This window comes from Macaca fascicularis, chromosome 11 (assembly GCF_037993035.2).
Source record: "Macaca fascicularis isolate 582-1 chromosome 11, T2T-MFA8v1.1".
NCBI classification, from domain to species: Eukaryota; Metazoa; Chordata; class Mammalia; order Primates; family Cercopithecidae; genus Macaca; species Macaca fascicularis.
This window is the reverse complement of record NC_088385.1, coordinates 93,777,215-93,789,178: the sequence shown is the minus strand read 5'-3', so window position 1 is coordinate 93,789,178 and position 11,964 is coordinate 93,777,215. Positions and strand designations below refer to the sequence as shown.

The following is an 11,964-nucleotide window of genomic DNA, read 5'->3' as shown; positions in this document are numbered from 1 at the left end:
TCTCCAATTCAAAGATAAAGCCCAGTCTCATTAATAAAGTATAAAAGACTCATTTTCTCCCCAGACTCATCTCTTTCCATGTCTTTCATACCTCATTCTGCAACCAAGCCATACCGAGCTACTTTCACTTATGCAAATGTAATATGTATATTTCCCTGGGGATATTGTTCCCACTGCCTAGAAATATTTCTCTTTATTTTAACTAGTCTTACTTGGTCTATTTTAAAAAGTTACTTCCTACAAAAACAATTTTCAATGCTCCCATAGTAGTTTACCTATCACTGTAATGTAATTGCATGTGGTCCTGAATTCACCAATGGATAGTCATCTTTGCAATATAGCGTTAGCACAGTTGGTAGATTCTAGGTGGAGACAGACATCTGAGATTCAAAAAAAAAAAAAAAAAAAAACTCATTTACTGCTGTAACTTGAGATACTCAATGCACATTAGTGCAATGCAGTTAGATATTCAGTCAACTGTCAATTATTAAAAAGACTTTTATCTTTTTACATTTGTGTTTTTAATATCATAGGCACTGAACAGCATGGTCATTTTAGAAACAGCAACTGAGGCCAATAAATAGTTTTCTTGCTTGCTTCCTTTCTTTATTTAATGGTCTTTTAAAATATGCTGGATAATTTTAGTTTCCAACTGAAATACTGAAGCTGCTTCTTTCCAATCTCCTTGTGTTTATTCAAAAATAGCTACAGTGATGCTACTTCTCAAGAGGTAGAAGGGTTGGAGGCATCTTGCTGTGGTGTTTCATTTTGTTTCTCCATTTTCTTTTCCTCTCTACCTCCCTGAATGAAGTGGTCAGCTACAGTTATAGGGTGGGTACAGAAAAAAGGAAAATTTTTATTTACTTTTATGTTGACTGTCAGGTGATTATATTGTTTTTGTTTCTCTCACAGTGTGGAAACCCCATTTTTGTCATGGAAGCAACAATTTGCTTAAATGTCAAATAGCCATAGAGCATTACAGATCATCATGTTGAAAGCTATGGGCAAGCATGAGATTGTTTTTATAGTCAGCAGGGATTTTTTAATGTACATATTCTCATGAACTATGATGCTTTTAAGTGTGCTTTTTGATTATGTAGAAATTGTTTTGTATAACAAATACAAGTAAAGAAGTAGAACAAAACATTTTGATAAACTTTCAGTGTTTGTGTATTGCCAATACACATAGTACAGTATTTGTGTTGTATCTCAAATCCAGAATATTATGAAAATGCTAAAACAGTTTTCTAACTTAGAGAAAAAGCTATCATATCACAACATGTCACTGAAATGAAATCAACAGAATTCAAAATGGCTCATTTTTATTTAGAAGAGAAATGATTTATGAACCTTGGTTGTATTTGGAATATCTTATTTTCTTGAGGAGGATATTCAAAGAGTCAATATTCACTTCTGTGGTCACATATTATAATTAGAAATTCCTCTTTTCTATTTCTATATAACTTCTGCATTTTGACTGACATCTAAAAATGATAACACTTCTCTGTGAATCTGCCTTAAAATAAGTGATTGTTAACAAAAATGCAAGTATTCATACTGAGGTTACTGCAACCTAAAACCTTCTGCATAATATAAAATACAATAAACTGTCTTTTGGACCCAAAGAGAAAATTTCCTCTACATAAATGATTGATAAACTGAACAAAAGAGATACGATTTAATTCGTAAAGAGAAAACTTCAAATATTTCTGTCAGATAGAAGTGTATATAGCCTGATAGCGTGGATTCTAGACTACTTTGAAAGAAAGCAATAGTGAAAATGAATTTCATGCCAGCAGACACTTTAAAAACTAGATTTAGCAGCAGTCACATTAGCTTAGATAATGGGAGAATTTTTCTTCATTGAAAATGCTCTCTGTCGCTTAAGAAGAACTTACTGAGGCAGCCTGCCATCTAGCTTTTTCACAGAAAAACAGGCTTGCAGACTGCAGATGAGAGAGTCTGGAGCAGAGACAATTTTAACTTAGCCATTCCTAATTTATCTCAAGCGTTTTCAATTCATCTTCACCGCTCTATGCACACAGGAACACCAGATTGCCATCCCTGGGGAACAGAATGCAACCCGGGATCTAGAGAGCTGTCACATTCCAAGAAATATTTAAATTGTGCTGATTTTCTTCTGGAGAACTGAGCCCAGGGAATGAAACTCTCCATCAAGTCATGGCTTTGCGGGCAATAGATCAGAGGATATTGCCAGTTTTCTAATGGATTATTGTTATCGGGCAGGTTTTCTCTGAAGGTACGTAGTTATTTTCTCAATTCATTACCCTGTCTTCTTTATCAGGTAATAATCTAATGAGCTGGGGATCCAAACCTGTAAAAAGAGAAAGATGTTAAGTAGTCGGTATTGACTGAAGAATGACACTTTATTGCTGCATGTTTATAGGTGAAATAATCAGCTTCCTTTACTAAAGATTAGTAGAATATAGTTTGAATTGCATTGTCAGCAAAAACAGAAAAAATCACAACAAAACCGTGCTGCAGGCTGCATTATCATAAGTTCATATTAATTCTCTTGAGGATTTTCCTTTTGTAGCTGAAACATATAGTGAAGAAAAATATGTACTTTGGAAACTCACTTACCCATATGTATTTTTGAATCTTTTAAAGCAATCATAGTATTTTCTCTATATTTTCCCAAATACAAACTTTGTCTCAAATGCTTATAGTTATTTTGGTACCATGGATGTGTAGGATATATAAATATTTGAATGATGAAAGTATTTAATTTAAAGAAACTTCAGTAGAAGTATTTTTGATAATATTATGTAGATATACTTTGTTGCCTTACAGATGTTTATTTTTGAGTTTGAAAGGATTTTACTAAAATTGATTGCTACAGTTTGTTATTTATGCTACAAAATTATTATTTAACTTTGTTCTGTTAGTGAAAACCTCAATGCCTTTCATAGAAGTATAAGAACTGTTTAGCAAAGCAAAATGTTAAAAACTGAAAAACTTCTGAATATCAACAGAGCAAAAAAAATGGTAGAAAGCCTTATTCTAAACTGAAATTTATCCTATTATACTTACGATATCTTAGAACAGCAAAGGTGACTCCGTGTCTGTTTCTGAAAAGTTAAAGGTGTGTGTGTATGTTCTGTATCAGAGACAGAATGGGAGTGTAGAATAGAAAAGAAGCATCTAGTAACCACAGTTAGCTTATAAACATGTATTATTAGGGCTTTTGAGCTTTTTTAATGTTTTATTATTGTGTGAATTGTCTCAGTGAACTCTATCATATTGTTGCTGTTTTTCCGTGTTAAAAATGACTATGAAAATGGTTAGAATAGCAGGTATATTTGACCTGGAGCATGGTGTACCTGCTGCTGTATTTGGACTGGAACACAAAGTTTGTGATCCCTTCAGTGGGTTAATAACAGGCTTAAGAGAGGAAGTGGTGGTGAGCTTCACAAGAGCCCTTGTTAAGTCTGTTCTAATTTCTTCGGAGCATTAGAAAGACTATTAGAAGAATAAGGAAAGAGAGAAGGATTGAGTCACCCAAATCGTAACTTTAAGTGCATTTTCTCTTTCCTCACAGGGATTGTAAAAGGCAAAAAAATGGAAAAGAGAAAAGAGTATAGAGTCCTCAAATAGTACTTTTAAGTGCTTCTTTTTTCATGAACTTTACAGGAATTGAGGAACACAGCCTTAAATTAAAGTTTCCCTATGGATTCCTCCATTTGGCAAGATTTCTCTCCTTTGTGGAACCTTTTCTCTCCACTCACTTTAAAACATAAAAAAAGTGAGATTGCTCCCAGTCTGGTTTCTCCCCCAATAACTTGCAGCTCTAATTTAAATCTACAGAAGTGCACTCTCTGAAACTACATACACTCCTGAATGTCTTAGAGTTTTACAATTCCATGGCTTATGACTTTCAGAGGATACAGTGACTTCACATCCTCTCTCTCTCTTTTCTTTTTTTAAAAATTACAACTGACTCCTCTGAAAATCTCAACCAATGTACTAAAAGAGGCACAAGTAGGAATAAAAGAAAGCATTTCAGGGAACATATTTTATGTTCTTTCAAAATCATACCAGTGATGATACCAATGGATAATGAAATAGAGTCACTTCATGGGTATGGAGGAGTTAGAATAGAAGTTTAGCAATGTATTGTTTAATTTGCCTTTTGAATGTTAGATGAGTATAACAAAGATGAAAATCAGGAGGGGTAGCTCCAGTTGTCAAAGTGCAATAAAAAATTTTATATATCTGACCTCTTATTAACATTTTCTACCACAATTGTGTTAGTGTCTCTTGCCTCCAATAGGATTCATTCACCTACCCAGCTATTGAAATCTGCTCACCTTCCAGGTTTAGTACTAAAACTTACTTTGCCTCATCTTATGGTGAGTTTATTACAAAATATATTACCATAATTTCATTTTATTAGATGTTGTTAAATAACATTTATTGAGTGCCCATGATATGTTTGTTGCTTCCAAGCAACATGTAGGAAAAAAATATGTAATGGTATTCTCTCCTAAATCAGCAAGTTTATTAATATTTCAGGACCTCTAATTGGTACACACAGAGGGAGGAAATGAAGCCTGACTCTTTAGTTGCTGCTTATGTGCATGTGAGGCATGAAATGTCCTATATTCAGTCAATGACTTGCATTCATCTTTACAGAGGATTCCAGACTGATCATCAAGTTGTTTTCAAATTCTCCTTTAACTATATTTCATATATCAAAGTGTTATAGTCGACAGAAGATAGGATTGATGATAAGACAAACTAAGTTTAAATCTGTTAAGCTAGTTTGTTTAATTGATCTCTATACACCTCTGTCTCATTGTGTGTATAATGCCACCAGTGGTATCTTCCTTTTACATGCTTGTGGGTAGTGGGGATCACATACATTAAATAACAAATACACAGTTTGTGCATAGCATGTGCTCAATAAATGGTACATATTTTTGAATATATTTTTTCACATATTTTCCCATAAGGATGTTCTAGTTGAGATTAATTTGACTCTTTAAAGGTGTGTGTGTGTTTGTGTGTGTGTGTGGAGGGGGGTTTTGGCTGTGTACATGTGTATTATCACATGTCTATTTAGCAGTTTCAGTAATAAAAATAATGCATTGAGTATGTGGGTACTGTTTGCAATTAAAGAACCTATAGATAGTTACACATAGATAAAACTGAAAAGTGACTAGTTTGGGAAATCACTTGGCATGTTCTATATGGTTATCTAATAGCTAAATTATCAACCATAATTTGCCAGAGAAAGCAGAGAGAACGATTCCTCATTTCCCACTTTTACATTTCCCCAAAGGATATGGAAATAGAAGACAAGACAATAAATCCTCTTGCTCATTATGCTGTGCCATTTGCCCTTTTCATTTGCATTTTATTTTGATACAGTGGCTTATCTAGTGATATGGCCTTAAATTCTAACTGCACAGAGTAGTTCAAGCATACCAATCCATCCCTCAAGGAACAAAGCAAATATATGAAGACCCTTATTAAAATAAGAGACAGTTTCTGCTTTGAAAAAATGCTAAACATTTTTTAATGAGAGTAAAACTGTCAAATGTGAATGTTCAATTCAGCCAGATGTTGACCTTAACTGTGAATTTAAATCTTTACCAAAATAGTATCCATGCTAGAAACTGTTTTTATTGGGTCTCAAGACTATTGAAAAATTCTACATCTGAATTTCTCAGATGCATCTCATATTAAGTTAAAAATACACAGAAAAATTCCTTAAGATTCTGAGTTATATGGGAAGATAAATTCAACACAACACATGTCTGTCTTTAATTTTTGTATTGATATTTGGAAACACATTGATATTTGGACAATTTTGGAAACAAAATTTTGTACGTGTTTCCAAATATCAATACAAAAAGTAAAGACAGACATGTGTTGTGTTGAATTTATCTCTGTACAAAAGGGAACCACCAACTAATTGTTTTGAAAGTGCATTACAGGAAAGTATCTAGCATATCCTAGCTAGGGCAAAATGTGGACACAAAAGCAAGTACCTGCTGATGAACAATTTGAGTTTGTTTTTATTTTCTCTAGAGTCAGTGTCTGTTGACAGTGCCAATCCTGCCTTAAACCTACAGATGCTCACCTACACACCAATAAAGAGACATTTTAGGCATCTGACTTCATTTATAAAAAGATTCTTGAAGTTCTTGTATTATTTTTGGATATTTTGACCCAATGCTTAAGGAGATTAAAGCCTATGTTATAATTTCAGCTGTGTTTCCTAATCTGTAAAGGTGTGTGTGTGTGTGTGTGGTGGCTAGGGGAAGCAGACGGTAGGTAAGCATATTCATGTGGTGATATGGATCAAATGACAAAATGTCACAAAATACTATTATATGGCCTTGTAAAGCAGTAAAAGATAGTAATGGTTATTGTTTCTATCATAACATCACCAGATCCAGGTCCACCCTGATGTTGAGTTTGCTGTTATTTAGTTTGATTTTCAGACTTTGCTTGTGGTCACAGATTTGTGCTCACCTACTTTCTTCTTCTGTCCATGGCTAACTGCAGGCAAATATTTCCATAATGTTAAACCCTGCCCCTTTGACCCAAAGTTAGAATTAAATGCTTTGGCTTGGCCACTAATCCCTTGAGCCATTTTTCCCTCAGGAAATTATCTATCTATCTATCTATCTATCTATCTATCTATCTATCTGTCTATCTATCTATCTTTGACATATCTATATCTATATTTATCTCTATCTATAGATATATCTATAAGTATATAGATAGATATAGATATATTTAAATGTTAAGATCTGGAAGCAACCTAGGTGTCCATTGTTGGATGAATGGATAAAGAAAATGTGTTATATATACACAATGAAATACTATTCAGCATTAAAAAAGAAAGAAATTTGGTTATTTGTGACAATATGGATGAACCTGAGGACATTATGCTAAGTAAAATAAGCCAAACAAATTTGTAATGGGAAAGCAAATCTCTAAATTGAGTGATTCTCTCAATTTATATATAGTATCAAACAAATGGTAAAGGAGGCGCTAGGAAAATACTGGTTCACTTATCAAGTGTACCCTCCTCAGGCTTCCAGAACACAGGCTGCTAACTACTTTTTGTAAAAACAAACAAACAAAACAAAACAGGCAGAAAAGGTGGTTTGAATTGTGTCTCCCTAAATTTCATATATTGAAGACTTAACCTCCAGTATCTCAGAATGTGACTATATTTGCAGATAGGTTCATTAATGAGGGAATTAAATTGAAACGAAGTCATTGGAGTAGGCCCTCATCCAATAGGACTGGTATCCTAAGAAGAGGGAATTTGGACACAGACTTACACAGAGGAAAGAACATGTGAAGACACAGGAAGCAGATGGACATCTACAAGCCAAGAAGCGAGGCCTCAGAAGATTACAACCCTGCTGACACCTTGATTTTAGACTTGTAACCTTTCAATTGTAAGAAATAAACTTCTGTTATTTAAACCACCCAGTCTGTAGTATTTTGTTATGGCGGTTCTAGCAAAGTAATACAATAAATGTTTTGACTTTGTAGGCCACATAAGATTCTGTTGCATATTATTCTGTGTTCTCTTTCTCCTCCCTCTCTTTCACTCTTAAAAATGTAAAAGTTATCCTTAGACCATATTTGGCCAAGGAGCATAAGTTATCCTCTCCTAGGATATTCAGGGACTTTCAAAGCCTTTCAAAGTTTGATCAAATTTCCTACTTTGGTAAGGTGTTTTCTAAATTTTCTAAACTTCCATATTATGACACAAGATAGTCTAATATACAAATGGCAGCAATTATTTTTAACCTAAAAAATGTAACTAGACCTATTTCTTCTACCAATGTACCTCCAACAATCTCAATTTGATGTAAATATCTACCTCAGGATTTTAAGTTCACTGTTAATGTACACTTAAAAGTTTCAGTATTAAAACGATATATGGAAAAAAAAACACATCATAACGTATTTTTATGTTGAATACATTCTGTGGAGTAAATACTGTTACTAAATATGTGTTTTCTCATTTTTATTCTACTAGCAACCTTCCAGAGTACTTCCTATTATAATCATTTTACAGATGTGGAAATCAAGAAAGATGAAGCAACTGTCCATGATTACTTCGCATAAGTAGATTATGTGGTTAGCTAAGGTTTGGGTCAGAATCTTTGTCCCACAATCTCACATTTAACCAATATACTATAATGGCTCTCAAACCGTGGCAGTTTTATGTTTACTGTAAGAAAAGCTATAAAAATGTAGAAAAATATGTATCACATAGCACTGTAAGTGAAAAACAGGGAAGATAATATGGTGCTTATTTTAATCTCATTTACATATTTAGGTAAATCACAGGAATGATGCCAATCTAGTTAATTATATGATTTCTGTTTGTCTTTTCTCATAGAGTATGTGATTTATCTTTTTAGTAATTTTTTTCTTCAAAATATTTTAGTGAATGAGTATAGATAAATAAGTCAGACTTATCATAGAATAGCTAAAGAATAAAATGGTATAATTTGAAAGTTACAAAAATTTTGTGTTTAATTTTGCAAGTAAATAAGTTCATATGTAGTTTAATAATTCATGTTATGTAGATAAATAGTGAATAAGCCAAATGGACAAGTAGTTATAAATATTCTAATATACAGGGAGTAGACTTGAATGGTTTTGTGGAGGGACATGTTTGGGGAAAATCTTTGCCAGGTGGTAATTCTGCTTTGATTCGAAGAAGCATATGATGTTGTGTAAATTCCTGGGTTTTCCTTTTTAAGTTCAGTGATGCATCTGATGTGCCTACAGTATTTTTTGTAGAACTGAGTTTTATTTTATTGCCAAATTTGAATTTGTTAGAACATCTTTGAAAAGTAGGCCAGCACCCCCATGCGATATAAGTACAGTTGATCTACTTCATAAATTATTTTTCTGTCACCTCATTTTCATAATAGAATCTTTGTGATATTGTCAGATTCCCATATCCAATACAAGAAATATAATCATCATAAAGAGAAAGATTGTCAATCACCTGCCCAAATCAAGCAATGTAAATAAACAGGCTTAATAATTCCAGATTTTAATTGTAATATCTATCATGCCATTAAAATATATGCCTGTGCATATGTAGAAACTTAATAAAACACTGTTATTGTTTAGAAAACTGTTTTAATAGACCCTGTTATATTAGTCCTTAGTAGGCTCCTGGACACAGGAGAACAATACCAAAGCAATATTTCTTCAGCTATTTTTATTTGGACACATGGATAACTATGTACATTAAATTGCAATGAAGTTATTTTTATTTAATATGAATTTAGATTTACTATCTCTAGAACGATTTTGTGTTCATGTGAGTAGGAATGTAAATGTGTATGTGTGAGGGTGTTTATATACACATTGGTGTCATGCGTGTTTGTATTTTTTCCAAGCCTTACTCACAGGAGATTGAAAAGCAGATTTTTAGTCTACAGGAAGAATATGGGGAAGTATCTTCTTATCCCATCACAAATAGACCCTGAAGTGTACAGGATTTGGAACATTAGACGCCCTGTGGTTTATCTCTGACATCCTCCCTCTACATAATATTGTTCCTCACAGAATGATTCAAGCTTTAGAAAATTACCTACCACGGATTTTTCTTTCTTCTTTTCGATTATCATTGTGGGTTCAAGGTTGGGAATACTGAAGGAAAATGGATATCTTTATGAGAATAGGTAGAATTTACATGTAGAAATTAAGATTAACATGGCAAATTATTGAAAAAGGTATACTCTTCATGGTTGCCAATGAACGTCGGCAGGGGTGGGGGGGCGCTGGATCTTGAAAATCAAGTTGGAATGGGAGAAATGCCCATAAAAAACTTTCTGAACATTTGAGTTATTATATAGTCTCCTTTGACCTTGAGATCCGTTGTATTTAGCATTAGTTTCAAGTCTTGTTTTTATCTTAAAACTCCTTCTAATTATCTTTAAACCTTTAGTAAATACCCACATACGCCATGAGGTAGAGGTTCTAGGGAAATGTAGAGTGGGGCTGCAATTGCACACAAAACCTTCACAGCTCCTCTTTAGGAGGAGGGTAACTAGAAAGCAGAGGCCTGAGGTGTAGATATCCGCATCTACCGGTCACAAGTTTGTTTGTTTGTTTCATTAGGAGCCATCTTGTAATAAAGAGGCAGAATGCAATAGAGCATGGTCTTAAATAGGCTGAGAGAAACTGGCTTTCATAAAACATGAGTAATCTCTAGGTCTAACCATTAAGTAGTTTGGGCCTAGAGAGTTGTTAGGGACTTGGGAGATACATACAGACACAAACAATACTATACGCATTAATCTCTTAAGAAACAATGATTATTTTTAAAGATAGTATCCACTAAATCTGCATTAAAGGAAAAATCTGCCCATATGCACACATAGATAGAGTCATGGATAGACAGACACTTAGATACATACATACTTAGAGACCAATACATACAGCCTTACGAGTACCCAAACAGAGACAGGCTGATAAACACATGTGGTGACAGAATAACAGATAGAAATTAAAAATGGGATAGGAATAGTCAGACCCCATGACAGGGGCAAGCAAACTAAAAGACAGTGTGAAACATACCACAGATAGAGATGGATGGATAGACAGGTAGACAAGCGCAAATGGGCATACAGGTGCAGAAACAGATGGATGGACTGACAAGAGGGACAGTGAGACTCAGGCTCAAGTTCAAACATGGGCAGACAGGTCCAGTAATTAATAGGCAACCCAACATAGATATAGACATGGGCATATGTGTATATACTTGCATTATACTTACACAGGAATTTTACCCTATATGTTCATGAGGTAAAATTAAGTAATAAACCATTTTCTTTTGTTTATTAAGGATACTTCTAAAGTATATCCAGCAATGAATTTTTTATTATATAAATGTAAAAAAAATCTATATGTATGTAAACATGTCTCGTAATTTCCCTTCATTTTATCTAGTACTGCTGTCTTTGGGTAGGGAAAACAAATAAAATAGTCAAGTTATTGTGAGGTTGCTGTTGAAATGTTACCTTAAGGTCTTTTCAAGCTCTGTAATGTAAGAGACAAGTCAGAAAAGAAATTGATCAATTTTCTTTCTCCAGTATAAGCAACGACAATTATAAAACAAACAAAAGAACAAAACACTTGTGCCTCCAAAACATTATTAATGTCAAAACCATTATTGCTGTTCTTAGTCATTTTGCTATAGGTCACTGAAATCATTTCTAAGTTATGAACACACTTGATATTTTTTGTTTGAAATAAGATGAGGAAAATAAAGAAATATAGAATACTCCTAAGATTGCATGAAATTTTAAAGCTTGAATGAATATATATTGGACCTTAAATTTTGTAGAAAGTTTTAACAATTACATTATATTTAACTTTGGATTTATTTGAAATAGTTACTCAATCTTTCAAATGTTTTACAATTATAAGAATATTTATAGGATGATAAAGCCTAGTGGTTGTTTAGGAGCTACTTTTAGAGGTTTGGAAGGATGTATAGACTATATAATTAAATGCATATGTTAATTAATATCATTAGAAAATATATTGCAGGTAGTAACTACATAGAATTTGTAACCATCCTTTCTTTTCAATGACAGGTGAACATAATCAGCCAGTATAAAACAATTTCTCATATGATGTAAAATCTACTATTGTGTATTATATATGATACTTGAAATTAAGGCAAACTAAGAATTGGGATTTGTGTTTTGCTATGAAGTTACTCTTGGGTGAGGCAACAGACAAAATTTTGCATTTTTATTAATATCTGAAAAGTATAAATGTGTATATAATATACCTCCCTTTAAATAGCTCTGTTGAGGTATAATTTACATACCATAGAAGTCTTTAAACATATAAGTCAACAACTTTTGGCAAATTTATATTGTGTACAACTATTACCATAATCCAGGTTTAGAATATTTTCATAATCCCAGA

At 33.2% G+C, this 11,964-nt stretch overlaps 1 protein-coding gene across 5 annotated transcripts in view; it reads left to right on the top strand.

Moving 5' to 3' along the window:
• Positions 1-1,941: 1,941 nt before the first annotated feature.
• Positions 1,942-11,964, top strand: part of MGAT4C (MGAT4 family member C) — a 914,262-nt gene continuing 904,239 nt past the window's right edge. For 4 of the 5 annotated variants that reach the window (XM_074005926.1, XM_065524639.2, XM_045365671.3 and 1 more), the window contains exon 1: positions 1,942-2,260. The gene's annotated coding sequence lies outside the window, so the exon portion shown is untranslated. The remainder of the gene's footprint in view (positions 2,261-11,964) is intronic. The other variant, XM_015430651.4, reaches the window with a different exon arrangement.